Source organism: Xiphophorus couchianus, chromosome 12 (genome assembly GCF_001444195.1).
Source record: "Xiphophorus couchianus chromosome 12, X_couchianus-1.0, whole genome shotgun sequence".
Taxonomy (NCBI): Eukaryota; Metazoa; Chordata; class Actinopteri; order Cyprinodontiformes; family Poeciliidae; genus Xiphophorus; species Xiphophorus couchianus.
The window spans coordinates 8322696-8348874 of NC_040239.1; the positions used below are offsets into that span (position 1 = coordinate 8322696).

Here is a 26179-nt window from a genome sequence, read left to right on the forward strand (position 1 = left end):
GTGGAATTAAAGCAAAACATTTGAAAAATTGCCAAATGTTGCAAACTCAGTTTCGTCATGCAAAAAAGAACTTACTGTGCATTAATATACAATATTTCCTTTAAAACATAATGTTATCTGTTTTACAAAGTAATTATATGTAGTCATTTAGTTACATTTACACTATGGATTGTCTTGTCTTTGTGGGGGCCAGCTTTTAAAATTCTCTATCACATATCCAAAGGTAATATAAAATACATAAAACCAGAGTGCTGTTTTATCAGTCCACAGTAAAACCGTTTGCCAAGATAAACTAGTTATTATGCCAACCACATAAGAACTAACACCATCTTAGTTCTTCTGTGCTCAAAAGGTGAAAAAAATGATTCAGAAAATAGAATTTTTAAAATGCCTTTATGCAGGAAGTAACAGGTCATTAAAAATGTTGGCAGAAACTTGGATCAGGTATATTTTTTACAAATGAAATGTCCTTGTTTACATTCATCATTTTGAGAATAAAGAACAATGGACTTTAAAAGTCACCAATGTTACTAAAAAAGTTATTTAAGTTTTTTCTTTTTTGCCTTCCAAAAGTTAAAGCTAAAAATTTGTATTTAATAACTCATTTGCATATAATAATTCAAATACATTTCATAAATGAGTTCACAGTAAGGAGAGAAAATTGAAAAAAGCTTGACGTAATATTTTCTGTCCGTAAAGGGAACTGATTTCAAGGTTGGCACTATATTTCAGAGAAAGCTCTACAGGAAGCAAATGGTGCAACATTGTCTTACTTTTTTAAATGCAAGGTATGTCTTGTCAGCAAAACAATGTTTGCAGAGCACAGATGAAATCCTTGGGGCCATGGCATTCATACTTCAGTATTCATGATCCTGAAGTACAAATGCCATGCCAAAAATTCCTTCACATCCTTCCACCCTTTCATGTACCCAAAGCCTCCCTCTAGACATTTCCTGTTTCAATACCCCATCTGCAGCTCAAAACGTCCCAAAATGACAGAAACAACTTCTCCAGGCTGAATAAAAACATCAATGGTTTTCAGTTCCATTCCAGCCAGGTTCTAACTTGTAAACATTTTTTAGTCTTCAGTTCTGTTTCAGAAAAATAGCAGATGTAGTTGGAAGTTACGAAGCATTTGAGAAGTCACTGGTGTTCAGTAGCTCAGAGGACGGAAATCTTTGGATTATCATCTGAACCCTCAAACAAAGCTGATAGCTGTGTAAGCAAGCTGGTCTTTTTCACACTTGTTCTGTGTATTTGCTTTACTTTCTGGCCATGACACTGAAAATAAATAACTGCAGGACTATAGATGCTCTGCTGAAGATTTGTGATTTGCATGACCATGGTCTTTTGGCCCCAACACAAATAGTAAACAAGGAACAATTTTAGTCTGGTCGGCAGCCAAGGCAAATGGCTATACTGTGATAACAGGCTTATTTCCTGTAGTTAAGACTTTTGTTTAACATTGGATTCAACTATCAGTCCACAACCGGCAAGATAGGGTGGCCTAGTTTCAGATCTTTTAACCTCTGCCACAGTCCTGCGTCCAGATGTGGGTTCCCTTAAGCAAATTATTTGCAGTTCATAGTACACACAGGTTCCCTACTAAGTGCTTCCAGCTTAGATTTGGCAGCACACAGAGGAGACATTCCAATGAAGCAACATCATATTTTCCCTTCTGCATAGCGTAGCAACTAATTATTTTGTGTGTGGAAAGAAAAAAGACATGGACAGAGTACAATAATAGGTTTTGATTGCTCATTATTTTTGGATTTGAATAAAAATAAACCCCCAGTGATGTGTTCATTTTGGAATATAAATAGTACCAAGTTTAAAAATGTGTGCTGCAAGTGAGAAAGTTGAGTGTGTGAGTTTACCTTGCACTATGAATCAAACACTCACCTAATCTCAACAGTTGTCAAAGCGATCGGACCAAAAATTTAATAAGATGTTTCCATAATAATCTTCTCCATATCTTCTCATATTTTCCCTAAAATTACTGCAACTAAATAAAAAAAATGCTTCTTATAAAAGCTGGCAAAATATGTTGTTTTTCATGAATCCACTTTGACATTTGTCTTTCACTTTTTTGTGTTAATGTGAAACTGTGAGATGATGCCTTACAAAAGTATTAGCACCCCTAGAACTTTTCACATTTTGTCAAGCTACAGCCACAAAATTAAATGTATTGTTTTAGTATTTTATGTGAAACACATGATATTTAATAACAGGGGATTTTTTAGAAATTCTACTTGTTTGTTAATATTAGAAAATTTGGAATCCAGACTTTCAGTATCTGTAAATGACTAAAACATCCCTGGAGACACTTTTCCTGGTATTTCCATGACCAATCACATAACCTACTTTATTTATTTAGAAATATCTAGCTTGCCAAACCTCTTATTGCATTGGAAAAATAACACCACCCAGAATCTAGGTCCTTCTAAACAACAAGACCTCTTTCCACAAACTGTTACGGTCACTGACCTCTAGGGGCTCTCTTCATGAGAAAGCTCTCTCCTTCTGTTTCAGTTCTACCTGGCTGCCACAGGTGCAATGTGTTGGAGCTCGTCAGTCACCCCATAAAGAGCTTCATACCAGAGATGTCGGATCCCTTTTTCTCTGGGCTTTGATCTGATGTGATCTTGTCTGTCTGGTGACTGTTTGTGGGGACTTAAATGATTTTGCTGCGAGCATATTGTGAAGAATCGAGTGTCTAACTTAAGTAGTGTTTCTATTCACAGTGGAAGCCAGTAGGTGTTCTCTGCCAATTTGTTTAACTGTTTTGTGGTTGTCCAGGGAGTTCAGGTTTTCTACTTTTTTTTCAGTTCTCCTCTAGAAAGTTTTTTTTTTTTAATTTTATTATTAAAAAGGGGGTGTTTTGTGTGTTGTTTTGTCCTTGGAGACCCTGAAGCTTAAAGCTTCCCTGTGTTTGCTGCCTCCTGTGATTGAGGTTTTACCTGAACTGTAAAATAAACTATCTTTTGCTACTGACACCAACTGTTTAGATTACCGATTGTTTTTATGTTACACTCGGTGCCAGAATTTACAACTTAGTGGTCTTGAAGGGGGGGAGCTGTAACACAAACCACGACAGAAACATTTTTAGCAATGATGGCATTTTAGTTTTCTCAGCGATGTTAAATATTCTAAAAGTGTTCTGAAAATAATCATTTGATGAGTTGCAGATTTTACTCTACTACTCGCGTTCCAACATCCCTCTTCATCTTTAAACTTTTAAATTTGGCATGACATAAAATAGAGACATTAATGCTGTGTTTCCAAAGCAGAATCTGTGGTCTCCTCTCTGTAATTGCACCACTGATGATTACTTCCTGTGGGAACTCCATGAAGGATGTTTGGTCCTATTGCTTCAGATGACCCCAAGCCAGAAAACACTCAGCTCATGATATGTGCTTTAGATTCAAACCATTTCCCACTGGATACTTGCAGGAAAGCACTCCAAACTTGAACAAACCATAACTCCTAAGATTTTTCACTTGCTGCAGGAAGACTCCCGGTGCAGTCAATCATCCGACTCTAGCGAGTTGCCCTCCTTTGCTCTGAGAACCCAGAGGAGCCCTGAAGCTCTAAGAAACATTTTTATAGTCAGGTGGTATTTACATTTGAAATTGTTCAGAGTGCAGCTTGTCTCTAAGGCAGCCAGGAGTGAACACTGTTTAATCTCCAGACACCAGATAAATCACAAGCAGTCTGGGCAACAACACTGAGTATTTTATACCTGGATAAAAATTACATCTATCACATAGCTGGCTCATGACTGGGTGATAAAAGCTTCTTTATCCTCCTGTAAAAAAACAAGTCCCTGGTCCATAATTACTGACCAGCAAGAGACACCACAATTTTCCACACAAATATGCCAAGTTTCTCTCTATCCTTGTTTTAAATCTGGGTTGGGGGCATCCTTTCCTCAGTTTGAATATCAGTTTGCCATGGCAGTCTTTTTTTAATGGAAATTGTGGCGTTTTGCTCAGGGCAACACAATTCAGATTAATTGTGTTGCACAATGAAGAATCTGTTGTGCCTTGCTTATTTGCTGGCCCTCTCAGTGGGGTGTGAACTTCATTATGTGTTGTGTACATTGTAAGAACAGAGAGATTATATCACTGTACACTGAGGGCAGCTGATGAGGCTGAAGTTAATGTCTGATTTAGAGCTTATGATTTGTTGCTAAACTAGAGGGCGATTTAGTTCTTTTTATTTTCTTAAAAGAATAAAGTTTCCTGGAGTGCATCCAACCATCTTTATTTCAAAATAAGAGAAATTTAACCACTAAGAAACTTTAGATTCTGACGAGCCTGAGAAACACCAATGTTGAATAAAACTGGGCTGAATTATCCCTAACTAAATCTGTCGATCTGCCCATCAGTCTGGGAGCTATACACTACATACAGTCTGAGTTAAATTTGTTTATGGATTTTTGTCTGATCTACTACTGTACAAACCTTTAGATTTTAATAGAACTCAATAATTCTTTAGGTGGTTTAATAAAGCAGCAAAAATTGCCCTCTGATTCAAAACGTTCTGTTGCTGAAATATGATTTGGGCAAGAGACACCCAATGTAGATATTCAAAGCACTCTTCCTCAGTGGAAAGAAAACACCATCATCCCACCATCCATGTCGAAGTTGAAGACAAATTGACAAACATTTATTCCTTTTTAATCAAAGAACAGCAAGAGTTATTCCAGGCTTTGGAATTGAAAGCAGTGATAATATATAACAGTTTTGATAAACACAGCAGACCACCCCCTAAGTATTCAGTGGAACTGGGAGAACAAAGCATAACTTAGCATTCCAGCAGTGTGTCCGGTTGATGAACACAGCTTTATTTAGAGAGTCACAGGTGAATTTAATGATAAGGATTCTAAATCCAGCGTGTTGTTTGAGTTACCACAGAGATAAGTCGTCTTCGGGGAGTTTCAGAGGTTCAGCTGTCTGTGCTCTGTTATCTAAATGTGGTAATGTGGCCTCGTTTTTCCTTTTGAGTTCAAGTTATGTTTTCTATATTTGTTGCTTAGGATTGTTGTTATGTTTTGAAGTGTTTATTGTTGTGTTGCATGTTTTTGAGGTCACGTGCCACGCGCACCCGGAGACGCCCACTGCATCAGCACAGGTGTTCCGCATTCTGATTAAGCAGCGTGCAGACTGGGACTGGGATAAAATCATCGATGGTGAGACATCTACAGGGAAGAGGCAGACGGACTTGGGCTGTTTTTTTGTGGAGGACGGCACGAGCAGGCTCAGGAACTAGCGACGAGAGGACGGGTTGCCAGGAAGCGCCATCCGTCGGGTTACTGTTGGAGGCCGCGGGTTACTCGACTGGTCGCCGTTAAGAAGCGTGTGGCCGGCTGGAGGAGCCGTCGGGACCAGGGTGCGGCTGAGGTTCATCAGAGGCTGGAGCTAAGCATCTATTTTATAGACTCGTTTTGACTTGTTTGACAAGGACTGCCTGCGCCTCCTCTTTCTTTTGATTTCCTGTTTTTAAAATAAATTATTGGAACTTTTATTGGTTGTTGGAACTCTGTTCACAATCCCTGCTAGTTTATATTGGGTACTCCACTCGGGTGCCACATAAAGACATTGTACTTCTGAAGTGTTAGTAAATTCTTTTCCTCATTCCTTTTGGCACAACCAGCAAGAAATGAGATTGCCTCTATTGAAAATGTTTCTTCAGTTTTTAACAACTTTTCATAGATATGTTCCTGTACTTAAGACTCACATACCTGCTAACACACTTAATATATACTGTAGTAATGTATTTAATCAAACACATCTATTTAGAACAATTTTTATGAAAATAAAGATCAAATTTGCAATAAAAATGAAGTTAGAATTATGTCTTAAAGGTTAATGAATAACCAAGATGGGCCAGTTCTCATCACTTGTGACTTATGCACTTAATTTCTAATAAAATAAAATATTTTATCCTCAAATTTATGTCTGGTACAGTTGATGGAACTGCTGTCATCTTATTAAAGCTATGTCATCACAAAAATGAATCAGAAATGTAACATTTAGAAAATAGGAATGACTGTTTATGAACAAGCCGTTCAAATAAATGAATTATTTGAGTGAATGAGATGAAGCCAATCATTTCATTACCTGATTTGTTCATTTCTCAGTTCAGAAGAGGTCAGCACCAGCATGCCGGTCAGGTAAACTTCCACATTCTGTGACTCATAATATGGATCATAAAGATTAATCCAGTGAGACGCATGGTGCCACTCCAATACAGCAGCTGTATTGTCAATCAGGATGTGAGTCTTTCACGCTGTTTTTATTTTTCTTGGCAGCATGAATATTACCTGTGTTTTCATACCTTGACATTTTCTTTTAAGTGTTAATTTTCCTGTGCTGGATTTGTTGCTGCCTCTTGGCCAGGACTGCTGTGAAAAATAGGTTGGTAAAATAAACATTTTAACAAATAAGATAAAAATGATCACTATCAGTCTTGTCTTCAAGATGTCATACTACGTATTTTCCAGGCACATAATGTAATTTTTAAACACAATCAAGTAACTGTTGCCTTCAGTTGGTATAAAAATGCTGTATACATCAAACTTAACTTTAAAGAAATTTGACTTCGTAATTTAATGCCTTGAATTTGGGCCTCTGTCTCTTTAAGAAGCTCCTGCTCTGACATGTTGCCTTCAGCACATCACAAAGACAGTGCTCCTCCATTGTGCCTTTTACAACTGTTTTTAGGGGTGTTGGACTAACAAGCCATTTGCATGATAAGCTCAGCAGACCTGTTTCACCAGGTGTTTGCTAATTGCTGATGCCACGAGTGTGGAGGAGCTGAGTGGGTGGGGCTTGGTGTGAGGCAAAGATTAGGCTGGAGACTGCAGCTCCAGAGTGGTGCTTTGGGTAAATTGGCGGTGTATTGTATGAGCAGGAGTTAAGGTAGCCCCGCATGGATGTCACTCTAGATTTAAGGATTTCTTAAACATGCTCGATTGAGTCAAAATACCCTTTGTGTTTGATGAGGGAATAGTATTATAAAGCTATAATGAAGTCTCAATTTCTATAAGGATGGTAAATCCTCTGTAAAAGGAGTTGTAACTAGTTAACCTTACTCCAATATGGCTTGATATTTCTGTCAAGAATATTTATCTCCCACCCAAATTATTATAAGTTTTTCTGTATATCTTTATTTATTTTAGGGTGGGATTGTGTGATGGGGTGTTCAGTATAGTGTGTTAAACAGAAGTTAGAAGCTTCATTTGAGACGGGTACTGCTGAAAAGCAGAACTATTTAGCTGCTCAGAGTTCACAGCATTCCGACGAAATGCTTTATTGTCAGTTTGTGGAGCAAATGTCACATTTGTTTTAGACTGTCAGATAGTGATGGTGTCCTTTAGAGCAAAGTCTGTTTTGCAACACAATGAAAGTTAAGACACTTAGAATTCATAAGTACTTCACACAACCCACCCTAAAATGAACATCCTCTAGATCTGTCTACTAAAAAAAAATACCTTCTCACATTTTGCTTGATTGCATTGAACCATGGGAAACATTTGTTGTTCTTTATTCCTTTAACTCCAATCAGCTGGGTCTCCTAAAATGTTAGAAAAACTTGCATGAATTATTAATGTAGATCATCTGCAAGTGTCGTTCTTGACTTAATTTGTCTCTCTGATATCAAAATTATGCTGAAGAACCTCAGACCACCTGGGTCCTGGCTTTCACTTTCAGGTGGTATTCTTGAGTTTCAGCTAAAGTTGAAGTGATTATTGTGTCTCTAAACAACCCTGTCCGCACACTAGCATGTCAAATAAAGATTCGAAGAGGGTGATAATAGCCAGCATTGGAGCAATGCAGCAGATCCTGCAGCCACAGCCGCCTGACTGCCTGCCTGCTGCTTGATGTTTAACAAGCCAGTCATTTAAACGGCGCTAATAAAACATCTCCTGCTGGGGGGAAAGGCTCTTCATAAACCCTCACTTCACCTTATCGGGTGTTTGTGTCGCTGCATTCATCCCGTCTTCTCTACTTTCTCTGTAATTATCAATCAGATCCTATGCAACTGTCATAGTTTTTACTATAATTAGAGTGACAAAAATCAAACATCCATCACCTTATATAGCTGCTGTATCTCATGTCCAGACAGGAGAAACATAAATATGCTGTTTACCAAGCAGAGCTTCTGGACAGCAAGGTGAAGAACACAAATTTAGCTTCAGACTTTTTTTTTCCATCTTTGATGAAACATTGCAAACAACTAAGCATTGATTGTAGTTTACAATCACTGATGGTTGAATCACAGTTGAAACAACTGTTGTTTCAACAATTGTTGAAACATACACCAGATAAAAAGACATCTTTTTAAAAATAAGCTTTTTTCTCTTCTGCACAAAATCATTCTAAAACTCAAAGGTATAATGCTGCTCCAACTTTAGAGGTTAACATTTAGACTTGGGAGTGGAGTTACACACATCAATCAATCAAATTTAATTTGTACAGCACCTTTCAGCAACAAGGCATTTCAAGGTGCTTTACATCTTGAAAGCACAAAAATACAAAGTCATAGAATGGATATATAGTTAGATGAATATATACTCTAATATCATTGTCAGATATGAAACAATACAATTTGAAGCCCAGCATTTAGTGCTAACACTCTAGTCATGAAAATATAAGGAAAGAAAATTGCATCCTATAAAATCCATAAAACAATATCACTTTGAATAATACAAACTGAAACTCCACATCTCCATTTCCAACAATTGTAGCCTTAATTCGTTATGTAGATCAAGTTTAATTATTTCCTTGGGATATGAGCGATTTCTCAAGCGGTTTGTCAGTGCTCCAATTGCCCTGTGAATGTTCATAAAGTTGTAAAACTTTGCTGTCTTGTTTAGATTTTGTTTTTTTTATTTTTTTCCGAATATGTCCCATAAGACGAACATGAGAAAACTCAATGCAATCAAACAGATTTGGCAAAAGACTGATAACATTCTGATGAGTTCCTGAGGCCCAGGACTCTTGGGGTTGATCCACCCCCCCCAAGAGACAGCAAGTCTGGGTCACATCCAGAGCAAACGCAGCTCAGCTCCTCACATGGTTCAGGAGATGAATGTACTTCATCATGTTACTCCATAATAATATGGAACAAATGGGGTCAATTCTCATTTATAGCAACATGTTCTTTATAGAACAGGTTTTTGATGTATTTAAACTTTAAATGAAGCATAATGAAAACTAATTGTTAATTGTTCACTAAGAACAATTAGTTTGTTCTTAGTGAACAAACTAATTCTAACATTTAAATATTCCCACCCTATAAAGTTATTAAAAAGTTAAGAAACTCTTTCTACTAATTGGCAGATGTGATAAAAAAAAAAAAAAAAGTCTTACTTGTTATCAGTTTAATGCTCTTTTTGGAGAGACACTGGAAGTGGTATGAACTAAGCTGCATAAAGGTTCCATATTTTTCCATAATTGTTGTTGTGATTAAAGCAAGACCTTGGAACATTGCTGGCTGAAAGCCCCCAGGGCAGAAGTGGTGGGGGCTGGGCGGTACGAGGAGGAGATATTCCTGATGCTAGGTTTCCTGCAATCAGATACCAAGTGGCCTTGGTTATTGTAAAATAGAATGTTTCAAGATAAAGCTGAATATCATCAAACAAGCTCCACATTCAAGAATGTTTCATGAGCTTCTCTGTTCTAAGGTTCCTTTTTAATTTTAAAGTCGTTTGAAAGGACAAGGTTGTCATATGGATACAGTATTAACTTTCAAACAATAAACACAATTTTTTCCACCAAAATATCTAATATAAATTATTTTCTTTTTCTGTTAAATATACGTGGCTACTTTAAAAAGGTTATTGTGTCACAGTTTGGTCCAAAGCCCCAGTTTGTTTTTGAACCCCTACCATCACAGGACCAGGCTGCAGCTGCATCCTTTTCCAGCTATCTATCACTCTATCACTCAATCACTCTCTCTTGCACACTGACCCCCCTCTTCCTCATTCCAACCATCTGTCCCTAGCAGAAGTTAAGGTATTCTGTTTCCGCCTTCAGAGTACAGCTAGATCAATGACTTCAATAACAAATGCAACTTTTTTTCTGGAGAAAAAGCATATTTGCACTGATTCTTGTTCAGATCCCCTTTGGCCAATCATCATAACTCTATAATCTGAGTGACTTCCCACTGGTGGATATGATTCATGGAGTTATATATAATCATGTTTCTATAAAGAAAACTAAGACAGTTATAGAAAATAAAAATGTCACTGGTTTTCAAAACAGGTCCTCTTTGACAAACCATATCAGAATTTGGTCATGAATCTTTTTAGGTTTTAATCATTTTTGAGTTATATATACAGTATATATAACATCCTTCCTCTTTAACAGTCTCTGTGGCCTCTATTTATTCGGTTTTCCACCCTGTTGAGTTGGTGTTTCTTATTCGGATGGTCCTCACGTTTTTAATAACAAGCACCACTTCTTCAAATGCTAGTTTTCACAACGCTGGAGTCATTTTTAAAACATTGTGTTTTGGTTTGTATCATAGAAAAAAACTAAATAAAACATTCTTATACACTGTCACTAAATCATTGTGGAAGGATGCAGTTTAATGACGCTTTAAATAATTTTCACTCACAAGTTGAAACTTTCATGGCAGTGGTTAAAAATATAAAAAATATTTACATAAGTCACAGAAGGCCATAAATCAAAATGGGAGTCAGTCAAATGATTCTCACAATCCTTGACCCCAAAATCCAAAATCCATCATGGCTGCTTTGTAAGCTAAAATTGTATGATGTTGATGTAAAAAAATGGTTATTTACTTACTGCATCAGCATTTGAAAATACAAAATGCAGACGGAATCATTACTATTAGTTTATAATACTACTAGTGTTTCACCTGGTCACTGAACATTTTATTTAATCAAGTTCCAACGACACATGTAAATTAATGAAGCATAAGTATTAAATTTATTGGTATTTATGAAACAAATACTAACATTTCTTCTTGATTTATGATTTATTCTTTAGACAGATTTTTCACAGGTTAGGAGAGAGTGCTTTAAGAGTATTAAATTTCATCTATTTTAATATTGCTACATCAGAGACATTTTCCCCAAGCTGAGAATAATTTCTGGAGTCGTGTTGTCTGGGTCAGAGCAACTTTGCTCTCAGTGACACGTTTCTTTATGTCCTGCAACACGGATGCTAAAGTACGTTTTCCTTCAGTCTTAAATGCCAAAGATATATAGATGCACCCCTTAAGATAACATCCCTCCATTTTTTAAAATTTCTGGTTACAGAAACTCCAGTGTCAGGCAGTGAAAGCAGTATACCTGGAAGTGGATGTCTTAGTTTATCTAAAGGATCACGTAAATCTGCCCTGATTAATAAGTTAATGTGAAATCTAACCTCTGGTGCATGCCAGCAACCTGCACTGCATCAATCTTTCTGTCTCTCTAATGGATGCAGGCAGCAGGGAACTCATGGAGGCAGTTCCATACGGGTGTGCAGCTGTCTGTAGACTGAATTTGCAGCTTGAAAGAGACCTGTGGAGCTGGAGGAGCGGCTACAACAAGCTTTTTCACTGTTCAAAGAATAATACCTCCTTTAAGGTCCTCGAAACAATGAAAGCTGGAGCTTCTGCACAGATGCTTTTATTTCAGTCCTTGAAGTTTCTCAAAGGTGATGAAATGTTTGCAGGTTTTGTCACTACCTTCCTGTGTCCAGTCGTTTGAAAGCAGTGTCAGATTTCCTACTGCAAAGCCAACTTTTTATAACATAGAACTATTGCTGGGGAGAACTGTCCAAATTTTGTCGGTTTTCTTTGCTATAATAAACTCTCTGTTAATATGACCATTTAACTGTCCTTTGAGGAAAAGCTAAATCCGCCTATTTCTTGAAAAGCCACAAGATTAAAGTGCTTGCTAAGTTTGGAGGACTATTTTTCAATCTGCCAGAAAGCCACTTAAGCTTAAGGGTAGATTTGAGCCACAGAGAATTCACAAACGACTCCAGCCTCTGCTGTTTCATGTCGACTTTAAAAAGAGCAAGAACTTTTGTCTGTGGAAATATGACACAACCTTTAAATTCTGGTGCCTTTTGTCAGTAATGTCCATACACAGTTTAGTGCTGGAATACTGGAGGTGTTCTCACAAAGCAGCAACTATATGTAACGGTGCCAAAGTGTCTGCATGTTGCTATATGGGTGTGTGCGCTTTGTTTTCCTTGTAATTTACCAACCATCTGAAGTAAATGGCGTTCTCATAGCGGCTCAGATTGTAATCTTAGCGCAGCAAATCTGCTGAGGGCATTGCTGTAAATTGTCCATGTTTTAAGGGCAGACTCTGAGATTGCAGATATGTTTTACTTGTCAGAGCACAATATTATTTTAATCATTGCCCCTCATCATAATCAGGCGTAATTTCCATTTTTTGTGGAAGAGTATTTTCTCTGTTTGTCTTATGTATGAAAGTTGAATTTGGCAAAATCTGCATAGCAAGGCTCTAGGGACATATCAATGATGTTGCACATTTGATTGCAATGAGACAAACATGGTGCCAATGCACACTTGAAACAACAACAACAACACAAAAACAAATCCCTGTAATTTCATCAAATGCTTTTTTTTCCTTTTATTTCTTCTTAGGTCTTGGACTACTATCTCTCATTTAATATTTATGAACCTTGTTGAACAAAGACCGCTCATGAGGTTCCTCAAAGTGTTTATCTTGAGTCAGTTTATTCAAAATATCAATAACTTTCCCTAGCTCCAACTATGAAGTATTAAAACATCTCTAACTGTACATATGCCTGTTTGTCAAATTGATTTCTGTTTTAGCACATGTACTACAGTAGTTGCTTACTGTAAGGAAGTCCATAATATAAATTAGTGGATGGTTTAATATTTTGTCCAACTTCATTCTTCCCTATGGTGCCCAAAGTGCAAGGTTAGAGATCAACACTTAACTAGATTGAATAAGCCTCAGGATCACAAGCAAGAAAATGAGCTGTCATGCAGACTTATCTGTAAATTTAAACATCCATATGAAGTTTATTAAATCAATCTACTAGTATTTGAATACTACCTTATTCAAATACTGAAAATGTCACCATATTCATTAAACAGAACAGCAGGAAACTAGTAATGCTTTCATTTTCAGTTGGTTGTTATAATGTATCTGTGTCTTTATCACTACCTATAACAACAACAAACATCCAGCTGGAGCTCATCCAAAATGCTGCTGCTAGACTCCTGACCAACACCAGAAAAATGACCTTCATTTTACCAGGCATAGACTGGCTCTCAGTTTAAGAATAGATCCGCTTATTGTTATATGATAACCTGAACAGTCTTAAGCCCACATACAGCTGCTGGACAGGTATGATCCAAATAGAAGCCTGAGGTCATCAGAGATGTGTTTACTCACTGTTTCCAGGACCAGAGCTCTATGGAAGTATCTCTGGAAAACCTGAGATATGAGGAAATTGATGGCTCCTTTTTCTGTAAGGATGGAAAACTTTGCAGTTTATTACAACTTTCCTACAGAGGTAAAATGCTTAATCAGTTACCCTTTCGTTATGTCTTAGTTATTTCTATTAAATTTGCATTTTAAAGTTTTTTTTGTTTGTTTTTACGTGATGATTAATGTAATGCCAATTTTTACTATAATCCAATGTTTGACTTTAATTTTAACTTTCTTTTTTCCTTTCTTTTTCTGTAAACCCCAAATAATTTTCTGGTGTGTAAATGGTGCTAAACAGAGGTTTGTTAAATAATTCATAATTTGGGACGAAATCCAAGAAACGATCTATTTTTTTTATGCCCACATTTTCTTTTTTGGTTGCTGGGAAGTTGGTGCCCCTCTTCAGCAGTCATTAGCTGAGAGGCGAGGTAAACCCTGGACAGCTTGCCAGTTTTTCGCAGGGCATCACAGATACACACAGGACAAACAACCATTTTTTAAAAACACACACTCATACCTGACGGTAACTTGCAGTATTCAGATTTGTCAACAGTCATGTTTTTGGAGTTTGAGATGAAGCTCGCAGTCCTCTCACAGAAGACAGATGGAGAAAACACACATACAAGTGGAGATCGTGCAAACTATGCAGAAAGACCTTAAAAACGTAAACGTTTTTTTTTTTGTTTTTGTAATAGTTGAGCCTTGTGTTGTTTCCTCATAGTATTTCTCCCTAAAAAGGCCCCTGAACTAATTTGATTCAAAACGGAGGGAAAGCCAAGCACTAAAGCTCCCTGTTTGTGGGAAACGTTTACCGTCTTAATGTGGCACAGTTGGTTTACATTTGCTTATTATTAAGTAACTGAAATGCTTTGCCATTAAAACAGTTTTTTGATTTTGTAGACATATATTTTTGATGATTCTGCCTCCTTTTATTGGGTCTAAAATTAAATGATTGGAAAATATGGAACAACTCAATCCCTCACATTTTATGTCGATGTATGGAAAAATGCTATAAAAGTAATTTTACTGTGCCCATGGTTTAGGTTGAAATTTTTCCTCACAGTTACGATGACAGCGTCGCATTTATCTTCGAAAATTTTCACATTGACTGAACTGTGTACCGTGCCTATCTACACATCAAAAACAGGCCCCATTGGAATCAATGCCAGAAGTTCCTTTGCAAATGACTCCCAGATGGTTTCAACCAGAACAACTCCTTGCTCTCGTCTGAATTTATACAACACTGCTGCGTCTTTGTGGACTACACAGTAGTTTGGCCACATGCTTGTTTAAATGTTTCTGCCTGAGAGTTAGCACTTCTAGCAAAGCCATATTTCACTAAATTATGTTCTTTTATGCTCAATAGATTAATCGGTAACTGCTTGGGTTTCTCCATTAAATCTATTGGATGGAGCTCAGTCCATTTCTATCAATGTTGCTTCCTGCTCATAGGATGAAACAATATCGTTTTAGCAAATGCATTTGTAACTTTTCCATTTGTATTTGTGAATCAAGCCCTGGTTTATATTTGCTGCTGATGCAACTTTTTCCAACTTTCTCAAAAACTTATAATTGACTTCGCTGCACAAACTTTCTCAAGCTCATGTTTTAAACATCAGTGCTTGTCGCCTGTCTGCTTTTGTCATTGATACTGAGCGTGGCCTGCTGCGCTCTGCCCAGAATGGCAAGAGGGCTTGAGTTTCCCTCCAGCGCATCCCCAGCCCATTACCCAGAGGGCTGTGCAGCTCATTCCATGGCCTTAACAAGACCTTGGAGGGTTGTTGGTGGTTTGTGCATGGCTGGTAGATTGAAAGTTAAAAGTTACTAACACAAAGTTACATTGAGAAGCTGACACAACAATTGTATAATGACCCTTTCAAACCATGCAACATTTTTGGTCAGCAGATACTGATGGTTCAGGCAGCAGCTATCTCTTTCTTTTTTCATCTTTTATTATTGTTTACACTACTTTTCCTTTGAATGAAAGAAATATGAAAAGTAATCTCTTACAAGGGATTATCAATTTTTATGTCTCATACTTAATATATATTTTTCAACTAAAATTAAATCATAATAGAATAGTATAATAGAAACTAGATTTCATGAATCTCTGGGGATTTCAAGTTTTATTTATGTCAAAGTATTGGACTGTATCAGTCAAATCTTTTGTTTGATAAGTTAACTAGTTATAAACCCAAGACATATGTTGAGATGAACTTTCTACCCTTTCAAAAAAAGAAATGCAAAACACACCATTATGCCCTAAAATATGCATAAAGTAGACAAAAGGTTATATCAAACTGCACTAAAAGTCAGTTTATACTATATATAGATATATGCATCTACACAGGGTGGACACGAGTGTCCCATGGATGGTAAAATTAGGCCATCATATTGAGTGCTGACATAAAAGCTGAGAGCAGAGCAGCACTGCAGGAATTTTGGAAATGACATGGCCTATATGTCATGAGGTCCAGCTGCTCCTGTCAGGTACAGGGAGATAGTGAGCAGCGGAAATGGAAGATGTGTAAATCAGGCCTTGCTTGTCGCCAAATTCTGTCCAGGCACTTGAGAGAATTTTGATGGGGAAATCAGACCATGCAGAAAGACTCATATGGACTTTGCAGTCTTTCCTCAGCAAAGTTTGTTCTTTGCATGCCCATTGAAGAAAGAATTTCAGACAGAGTGGTTAACATCATAAGTTATTATTTATGTGTTCATTAAGGGTGCAACAGAACATAAAACTCAGCATTTTGTACATACAATAGGTTTGATGTGCATAGTTTTTACTTTAGCGAGAAACAAAGAAACCTTATAGAAAGGACTAATAAAAGTGCACAGGTTGAATATGAATTGGATTAGTCTTACCATTAGTGAAGAGGGAACAGCAGAAGCTTTGGAAGAATCATGTCAATATTAGATTGTACTTGATCACATAAAGATCATAAAGATGGGGATCACTGGATTTTCTGCAGTGAACCCCATGTTCTAACTTTTCCTTTTTTCTGATCTAATTTAAACATGTAGAGAAGATCTTAAGCTTAAAGTATAGTCTGTGTGTCTTTTGTCCAGTGTGACAAGATTTTCCAAAGTCTGGGAAAAGCTTAAACAATTCGATCCGAGTGTGTCTGAGACAGTTCATTTATCAACTCAACTCCAGAGCCAGAACTGTCATTCTGCCCCGCAGAGCAACAAAAAATAGTTACATTTTCCCATGTGAAGACATTTTAAAGTTCAGTCTGAATCACCAAGATTATACTGATTGTAGTGTTATCAGCGTCTGCATACTTTAATAAAACAAAACAATAATGAATGCCACATGCCTGATTTGTCAAAACATGTTTAATGTTGAAGGAGTTTCAGATGTTACATTACAACACCCCTGGAAAGCACATTTGATGCCAGTTAAAGATAATATCAAATATTGCTTTAGTTTTTTTCTTGTTTTTTTTTTTTTTTTTCTTGGCTTACACTACACTTACAGAACTTAAAAGCATTTTTGGCCTGATGTGACCAGCCTTAAACTTACATTTATATGAAAGAGTAGAAGAGAATTAGAAGCAGAAGTACAACAAGCTGTGTTGGAAACTTTAATTCACTTCTTCTTATAGCTTGGGTTGTCAGACTCAAAGGTTAAAGTCTGATTTCCAAATAAACTTGCTGTAATTTCCAGTTAAAGTGAAATGAATTTGGACCGAATTTGATTCTACATAGCTGCACATTTGGGGCTTTTTTTTTAAAGTGCCTTGAAATTACATTTATTGTATTTTGGCACTACATAAATAAATTGAACTGAATATTATATCATTATTTATTTTATTGGAAGCTCTTGAGGAATCTTAACCAAAGGACCTCCTCACGTTCTTTCCAAATGAATCAATCAACTTGCATTAGATGTTTTTACACAGCATTTCTTACAGTCCCTTGTATGACCTGCTGTTGTAGAATCACTGGAACATAAAAAGCCCACTTCATTATCAGTGTGCTCTAACTTTGAAGCTTCATGCTTATCATTAATGCTCTTGAATGTTCTCAGGAATGTATCTGGAGGATAAGGATAAAAGAAATCAGCCGGCGGGGGGAGAAAGAGGTCCTCAAGTTGACATTATTCAGCCATGTGAGAGGGAGACTTTCAGATACTTCAATGTTGACTGATAAAGGAGAACACCACCGCCCGATTTATCTTCATTCACAGCAGACAGATTGCAGCAGCGAGTGTGTCTGGACAGGAAAGGCCAAAAGAAGGAGTAGATTGTTCAGCTGCAAATGAATCCAATGTCTTCTGTGTGCAGGACGGATGAGGGAGTGTTCCCTGTGTGTTAAAGCGCTCTATATGCCAGACTGCCAGACTCCATGTATAGAGATAGATAGGCTCAGCAATGACCATCATTATGTCAAATGTCCCCTTTTGCTTCACTGTTCCTTGTGATGATGGATATAGTATTCAACTCAGAAGGGTGCCATGATCTCTGAGCTAAGGCATGCTGCGTCTTTGGGGATTTTGGATTTCTTCCACCAGCCAAAAACATTCATTTGACATTTTTGTTAAGAAGACACTTTGTTATATTTAAGTGTGTGCATAAATGTAATTTTTTTTTTCCTGTTGGTTCACGTCGGACTGGAGATCTATACTTTGCCTCGTCTGTTATAGAAATGGATATATGGAATGTAGAGTTCCATACAGTACGGCATTTCTTTTTTTTTTAGATTTTGGTTTTCTTCCTCGTGACGCACTAAACCTATACTGACCTTGGCATGCTAAATACTTACCCTGGTTGACATGAGGGGAGTTGGATCTGTTTTCTAATTAATTCAGCTAATAATCCGAACATTTAATTTTCAACACAAGTTCATCAGATAACAATTAAGTGAGGAAAATAATGAAGGCATTTTAAGGGAGTGAATGACTCCCCTAAAACATGTGTGCCATTTCTTCAGTTTGGACCCACATCAAACATGTTTTCAGATGAGCAGATGTATTAAGGAAACCGTTGCAATAATTTCATAAATGCAATAAGAAACTCCAAGTAGCCTGGAAAGAAAATGCAATGTAAATTCTCAAATGGATATGTACTTTTTTTTTTTTTCATTCTTCTGAATTTTCAGAGAGAGAGAGTAAAATCACAATATAGGACAAAAAGATTTCCAGTTTTATACAGGGAAGGTGAATATTCAACAAGCATCCAAAGGTCATAAAAGACATTTTGGGCAAGCCAGAGCACATCCACAATAACATTCCTACCAGCTGAAACAACGACCATGGGCTAATGGTGTGAGGTAACACAAAATGGAGAAGAAGGTCATAAACCTTTGGCCACTCACCAGGACACACCTGACCTTTTAAATGTGTAGAGGCAGGATAAAACTGTGGGTGCACACCTGGATGAGAGATGTGAGTGTCTCGTTTCAAGCCAAAAGTTACATTTAGCTGATAAGAAATTACTTATGATACAGATTGTCACTGAAACCTGACGTTTTATTAAAGCCGCACTTTGTCAACTTTTTATTTTTTGTTGTTTTTACCATCTAGTCTTTCAATGCCTCCAGTTTATATAATTAAGTGGTAAGTTGTCGGTTAAGAAATGATAGTTAATAATGAATGAAACTGTGCCAGCAACATTTTGAAAATCTGATATCCTCATTGAACAACAACATCAACATTTTATTGAGTGATGAGAGATTATTATTTTTGTGTCACATCAGATTCAATGGCAGAGGCAGCTCCAATGTATCAACACAAAGAGAAAAGTGGAGGCAATGCGGCAGCCATTTTTTAAATATCACCTTTCAAACTGAGATGGTTGCAAACGTGTCCAATGTCACGATGTGTTAATGCACTGAATTTGAAGATGAACCTGGTGTGAAGCCACTATGGTAAGGCACACACCTCCACCCCCACACTTTGACTCACACTTTGACTGGTTTGTTAGGGTAAAACATACAAAACAACACAAACAGCTTTATCAGCAATGATATGTGCAAGGTCCTTGTGAGAAGGAAGATCAGGAAAACATCCAGTAAAGAAACAATGGGGTGTCGATAAATCTTTTATAAAATTCAAACTCATCCTCATTGTTTCACAAAGTAACAGAGAGACTAGGTTTCACAGTCTGAGTACTGTTTGGATGATTTATGACTGTGGTCTCAAGAAAAACTGTAAAATAGCTGCACAATTCTCAGGAGACTGGGTGAAGTTGTGTAAAAGCAGACTCTTCCAAAATTTGCCTTTGTTAAAAACAATTGCTTGTTTAAGCCCATTGCACATAGTTGGAATGTATGTTACATCATGGGAGTTGTCTTGCACATTATTCCCACCAAGCAGTAAACCAGCCCCTGACTGAATGATGGCATACCATAGGAAAGGCTTTTAAATAAATTTTAAATGGTTAAGATTGCCTGTGCCATTTGTGTAAAGGACTGTTATTTCCACTTCAGAAACAGCTAAGTTGTTTTCTTCCATGTTGCCGATTTTCATAATTTCCTGTTAAACTAGATGGCCATGTTTGCCATAGATATTTAACACATGTGCTCTGCAAATTTTACAGTTATGACACTTCTTCTCTATGGTGCTCAACCTCAACTGATAATTTTCTGATCTCGGCATGCCAAATGCTCGAAGAGGCTAACACGGGACGGAAGCCAAATCAATTTTCTGATTAATTTAATTACTAATCATCTAACTACTTGGGGGCACTAGTGTTGAACTTTATGAAATGATCAGTAGATCATTATTTTTTACAAAATATAATTAAATAAATTAGCTAGTGATTTCACAGCAAAAATCTGTTATGATCAGAAATTCTTTGAAGCACAGCCTTAGATGTATGATTGTTTGAAAATGTTAATACAAAAAGGATATTTTTGTGTATCTCTTTAATTGTTACATTAGCTCTACCTTAGATTTCAATAGGTATTAAAACTAATTTATCGAATTAGTCAAACCTAAACAATATTATTCTACTCTGAACAGAGATGTATTAAAACACAGTTTGGGACTTGTGAATTTATTTTATTTGTTAAGACAATAAAAGAGATTGAAAAATGAATGAAAACCATAATGTATGGTCTAGTCAAACCTTCCTTGAGAATTCAACACAGTTTGTCATTTGTGGAATCTCTACACTGTGGAAACAAAACAAAACAATATTGGGTTACCTAAAAATGCTGCTGAGATCAAATTTCCTCTTGCTGTCAATATAATGAGCCGTCTCCTCTCTTGAGCTGGATGTATTGTCACAACCCCTATTGTGTCACTTGTTTCTTTCCTGCTGCCATGAGGAACCCACAGCAAACATGCAGCTCAAGCTTGTCCTGGGCTCGTGTTTCTCCAAGCTCTCCCATGTTTGGAATCGCTCAGGGTGCTGAGTAAAGAAGCTGTTGACTGCTTTATGTTTATCAGTTGCTTCTGTGATTTAAGTCAAATGCAACGTCATATAATGCAGTAACAGGCTAGGAGCTTTACCAAGCACAGAATAAATAGAAACCATAAGAAAAACAACAAAAAGCATCTAATGGCTCTGTACTGGCTTGTATTTTTGCATGCGTGTAAACTCCGTTGCAGACTACAGGCATTTACATGCCAGCTCTAATTTCCATTCTGGACTTTGCTAAGGCCCTTTTACTTTAATGCACCACCAGAGCCCTGGGCCACACGTTTACACGAAACCATAAACTGTGTCAGTGGAAATGTAACCTCAGTGTGAACTAAGTGCAGGACAGAAGCCTGATGGATTACCTGGAGCTGACCTGGGGTGTTAGTTGTGATGAATCTGTCCAAAGCCATCTGGGGCCCCACCAGAGTTATTGCTTAGCTGTTATCAGTCGAAAGCTGACACTGACGGGGTATGTTGTGACAAAACATCAGCACTGAGGTGTTTCTTGTTTAACATTAGGATTCCTACTCAGGAGGGAAAAAGTGAAATTTATGAGTAAGACTTTAATGTTCAGTAATAGTCAATAAACACCAGGTTCATCATGATGAACTGGTGTTGAATCCTCTATCACAGATGTCTTCTTGCACAACAATTACTTCCAACTAAGGTGATTATGACATACATTTTAGTGGATAAGATTAAACACTGCTTTCCAGGAACATTACATGTGTTGCAAAGAATTTTTCTAGATAATAAAGTAGATGAACATGTCAACTTTGGAACAGAAAAGAAAATGTGTTCAGGCTTCTGGTTCAGCTAAGAATGGACATTTTTTGTTTTAACAACTAGAGTAAATCATAGCTCAGTGTGGTTTAACTATTGTACTTTTTTGGGAGTAACTGACAGATAAGTATTCTGTCTGTTACCCCTACACTATGCTGCCCATTCAAGAACTGAAACTGAATCAATGCTTTTCTTATTTTAGATTTCTTCCTTCCTCAGCTGTCAGAGCTGCATCACGTAGTTCAATACACTGCCGATGATAAAGCTCCATCATTTCAGATGTATTGACAAATATACCCCAAAAATAGTAAAACTCAAGAAAGTGATCCAGAGTTTATAAACTATAATATAGAAGCTAGAGCTTATATATTAATGGCTTCTATATTGTCCATTTCTAGATGCAAAAAAGCACCCACAGATTGTGTACCGTTCAGACCAGGAGCGGAGCCACTATATTGCTAGTAAACTGCTCTACTACTGCAGCTGCAAATGTAAATAGGATCAAAATTAAAATATTAAAAGTCTCCAAATGTACCACAAAACTAAAGTACTTAAATTTGATGGAATGGCCTGTTTTTGATCCTCAGCATATGCTCTCTGGACTGGTCACATCGGTGTTATCCCAATAATCCCCTTTTTGCAGTCAAGAGTTCACAGAGGATTGAGGTATTTCTGATACTATGTGAGGCATATGTTTTTTATTTGGTCACTAGGCAGTCACGCTGCCTTATCAGCATTGCAGAACCAGCTGGGAATGTGTTCCTGCACAACTTCATTGGGACACCAGCAAAAAATTATCAGAGTATTCAGACTGAAAGATAGTAGAAATCCATATGCTTCATATGTTTACCTTAATTCGGTTAAGAAACTTTTCAGTCATTCTCTAGCTCAAAGAGTATTTGTCTTCTATCCTTTCAATTTCCTTCAGGCATAGGCCAGGAAAAGATTCTCATAGTGTCACAATCTTGAGGAAAAATACTACAGTTTCACTGTATTTTCACTAAATTTTAAAACAAGAATAGATAACATAAAATGTTTCCTTTTTTTAACCAACAAAGCAACAACTGAAACAAAAAACATATAGCTTGTTGTAGTTGTAAAAGTGATATATGTAGAGTTTACAAATCCTTTCTCATCTAGTCTGTCACAATATCATACAATGATACTGCTTAGCACAAAATAATTCTATCTTGAACCAATTTTTTGTCCATGAGGCAAACACATTGACTGCCTTTAATTAGTTTGAAGTGGACTTAAAACTTTTCTTTCTGTTAAATCTTTGACTTCGACTTGCAGTGCTGTAGGCTTGGACTACTAAAGGACATACTAGTCACTTACTACTTTGTCTTGCAAGTTTAAAAACTTGCTTTCTGCACGTTGCTTTCTGTACGTTCTTATGTTCTCCATTTGTTTTCCCCTTCTTAGAAATTACGCCTGGCCAAGCATTTTTGTTACGTGTAACAGTCTCTTGGAAGGACTTCATGCTTATTTCTAGGGATTCCCTTGACCCTGCCTTCCTGTGTTTGACCCAGCCTAGACAGAGCAAATGAAAGAGCTATTAACTAGCTACAGTATATGTACTCTGTTTTTCATCCCCCACATTTAGTGACTTGATGGGATCGACTCTCTCCTGTCACTAGATGCTTGTTCTGGTTGCTTGATGCAACCTGTAGCGTCCTTGGTACTATAATCTGTGTGAGCATTTATTGCAGTAATAATCTATCCAACAGGCTGAATATTTCAGCAAAATCCAAAGAAGATAAGAGAAATGTTTTACAGGTGTTTGTACTGTTGAGTTTTAATAATAAAGTGAGCTATGAAGCATTACATTATGTTATTCTCAAAGTCATATTTTTAATGCAGCCTTAGTGCTCTTTGAATTTCACAGTAATCTTTTATGAATAATTGTTCATATGGTGGGAATCTGGTGCCAGTAGGATTGTGGTGAGTTCATTTCCTCCATGTGCAGAATAAGAGGAGGAAAAGTTGGAAAGAGTATGTGTTGAGGGAATGCATTGGGGGCAGTGGTCTTGCAGGAGTTAAGTATGACAAGCAATTAATCAGCCTGAGCAGCCTACCAGTATCACTTGACTGCAGAAAGCGGGAATAGAGGCCCGTCTGTGCTGAACAGCTGCAGAAGGAAGTCGGCCCTTTGCCTTTCTTAGACATGTGCACCGAGAGCGGAGCGAAGCAAAATTAAGCAGTGAGAGTGAAAGGAGAGAGAGCAAGAGTAAGTGAGTGAGGCAACTTACAGATGGGCTGGAGGAGGGGAAGAGGAAGAGAGAAAAAAATGAAGGTTTTAACAGCCTGCCCACATCTGTTTATTTAGAAAAGAAACCATTGTGTCATTCAGTTATTCTAACAGCCTACGCCAGGGCCAATGTTAGTCCCACAATGACGGCTTTTTAAATACACAGTTTACACTCCTATGAAGTGGCCTCATAACTGCATTGGGCCTCAGGAACGTGCCAAATGGGGAACATACTATGGTTTCATATTCCCTGCCTCACTTTTTGACATCTCTATAGTGGACTGCAGTGCCAGAGGGAGAAGCAGTGGGGAACTTTTTTTTTTTCACTGGTATTGGGTCTGCGCTCTGAAATTCTTCTCCATCTGAAACTGCAGTGTACACAAGTCAATCCAAGACTGACTGCAAGAGATTTTTCTTTGAATATGTTGAGAAATTAGGCACAGTCGGGCTCAATGCATAGACACGTGTTATGTGCTGTACATATGTGCCACCTTGACATAAGTGCTACTCATGTTTCACACGTATCTAATAACTGCATTATAAAATATCTTTCCAGGTTATGCAGATGTTTTGTGTACACTGATAAAGATTTGGTTTCCTCCAGATAAAGTACATCACTCCAGTTCTAAAGTCCTTACAGTGGCTCTCTGTAGCTCAGAGAATATACTTTAAAATACTTTTGTTAGTTTATAAATCACTGAATGGCTTAGCACCACAATACATTTAAGATCTTCTGCTATTGTACCAACATTCCAGAACCTCCAGGTCTTCTGGTTCTGGTCTTCTCTGCAGAATCAGAACCACACATGGAGAAGCAGCTTTCAGCTTTTATGCACCACAAATCTGGAACAAAATTACAGAAAAATAACTTCTAAACAGCTGAAACTTTAAGTCGAGACTAAGAACCCACCTGGTTAGAATTGCTTTTAAACCATAGTAAATGAAACATTGACAAACTCATTTGATGTTAATCAGTGACTTTGATGATGGCCCTCATGAAAATGTAATGTTTGCTACTAGTTTTCTCAGTTGTTGACTGGTGTTTTTTATGACTATGGATTTTTGTGTTTTTATGATGGAAATAACTTTGAAGTCCTTTGTTGCTGAAATGTGCTATGCAGATAAACTTGATTGATTATGGTTGCAGTGCATTCCCTTTAGTTTTTAGATTTTCAAAGTTTTAAGGTTTTGGTCTTTTCTATATCAGTGTAAAGATCGTGATTAAGTTTCCTCAATTCTACTTTCATCTTATTCTAGTTGTCCCAAAAAATTACATTTATTTGCCTTTTTAAATTTTGTATTTTTATTTTATCTTATGTAAATAAAATTTGTGCTACATTTGTAAAGTGCTTTATAAATAACATATTGATTTACTGATTTGTGCTAAGTTTTGTAATAAAAAGTGGCTTTTTAAGATTTTAAACTTTATTCCAAAGAACTTTTTGTTCATAAAGTCATTCCTCTACAGTACAGTGGTGTGAAATGAGCATTTGCGCCCTTCCTGATGTCTTTTTTTGTTTTGCATGTTTTTCATACAAAAATGCAGTTTTTAAATAAAAATGTTAATTGTTATAAACCTACATGGTCCTGTGTGAACCATTAATTGCCTTCTTTGCTAAAACATAATCCAACTGTGGTTTATCACACCTGCTTTCCCTTTCTCTAGCGGCTAGCCACACTGAGATCTGATTACTGCCACACCTGTTTTTAATCAAGACATCCCTTAAATAGGACCTTCCTGACAAAGTGAAGTACATCAAAAACTTCACATCATGCAGAGATCCAAAGAAATTCAGGAGCAAATGAGAAATAAACAAATTGAGAGCTAGCAGTCTGGAAAGGGTTACAGAGTCAGAGACTACAGTACATGCACACTCATTATGAGGAAATGTTGCAAAGTCAACAACACAAAGTCTCAAGACTTTGAGACTTCATGATTACCAAATGTTTATATAGATCATTTTTTCCACACATTTTCTTTTACATCTTAAAAAGTACCATTTCCTCAAATTTTATTATGACATAACAAAGCTTGTGGTTGAGTAGGTTTTGTGTGCAACATACTTTTGTCATGTGTATCCATCATTCCTACAAGGCAGCTAAACAGCAGACAGGAACTTTTTAGCGCTTGTGGTTTTTATACATTTGCTTTGTTGTTTCTTTACACTGTGACATTATTTTTTACTGCACTGTGTTGGAAGATTAGGGTCATGTGTCTATGTTGGAGGTTAGATCTTTTACTGGTAGGTCCATATGTGCTGGTGTTTGTCTGCAGTGATATGAAAGGCGTTTGAGCCTGTATAAACAGCCACG

General features: G+C 37.1%; 1 long non-coding RNA gene across 1 annotated transcript in view; it reads left to right on the forward strand.

The window, feature by feature from the left end:
• LOC114154118 (uncharacterized) overlaps window positions 1-26179 on the forward strand; it is a 40226-nt gene that overhangs the window by 11854 nt on the left and 2193 nt on the right. The window contains exon 2 of the long non-coding RNA XR_003597495.1: window positions 19163-19333. This is a non-coding gene — a long non-coding RNA (uncharacterized LOC114154118). The remainder of the gene's footprint in view (window positions 1-19162; window positions 19334-26179) is intronic.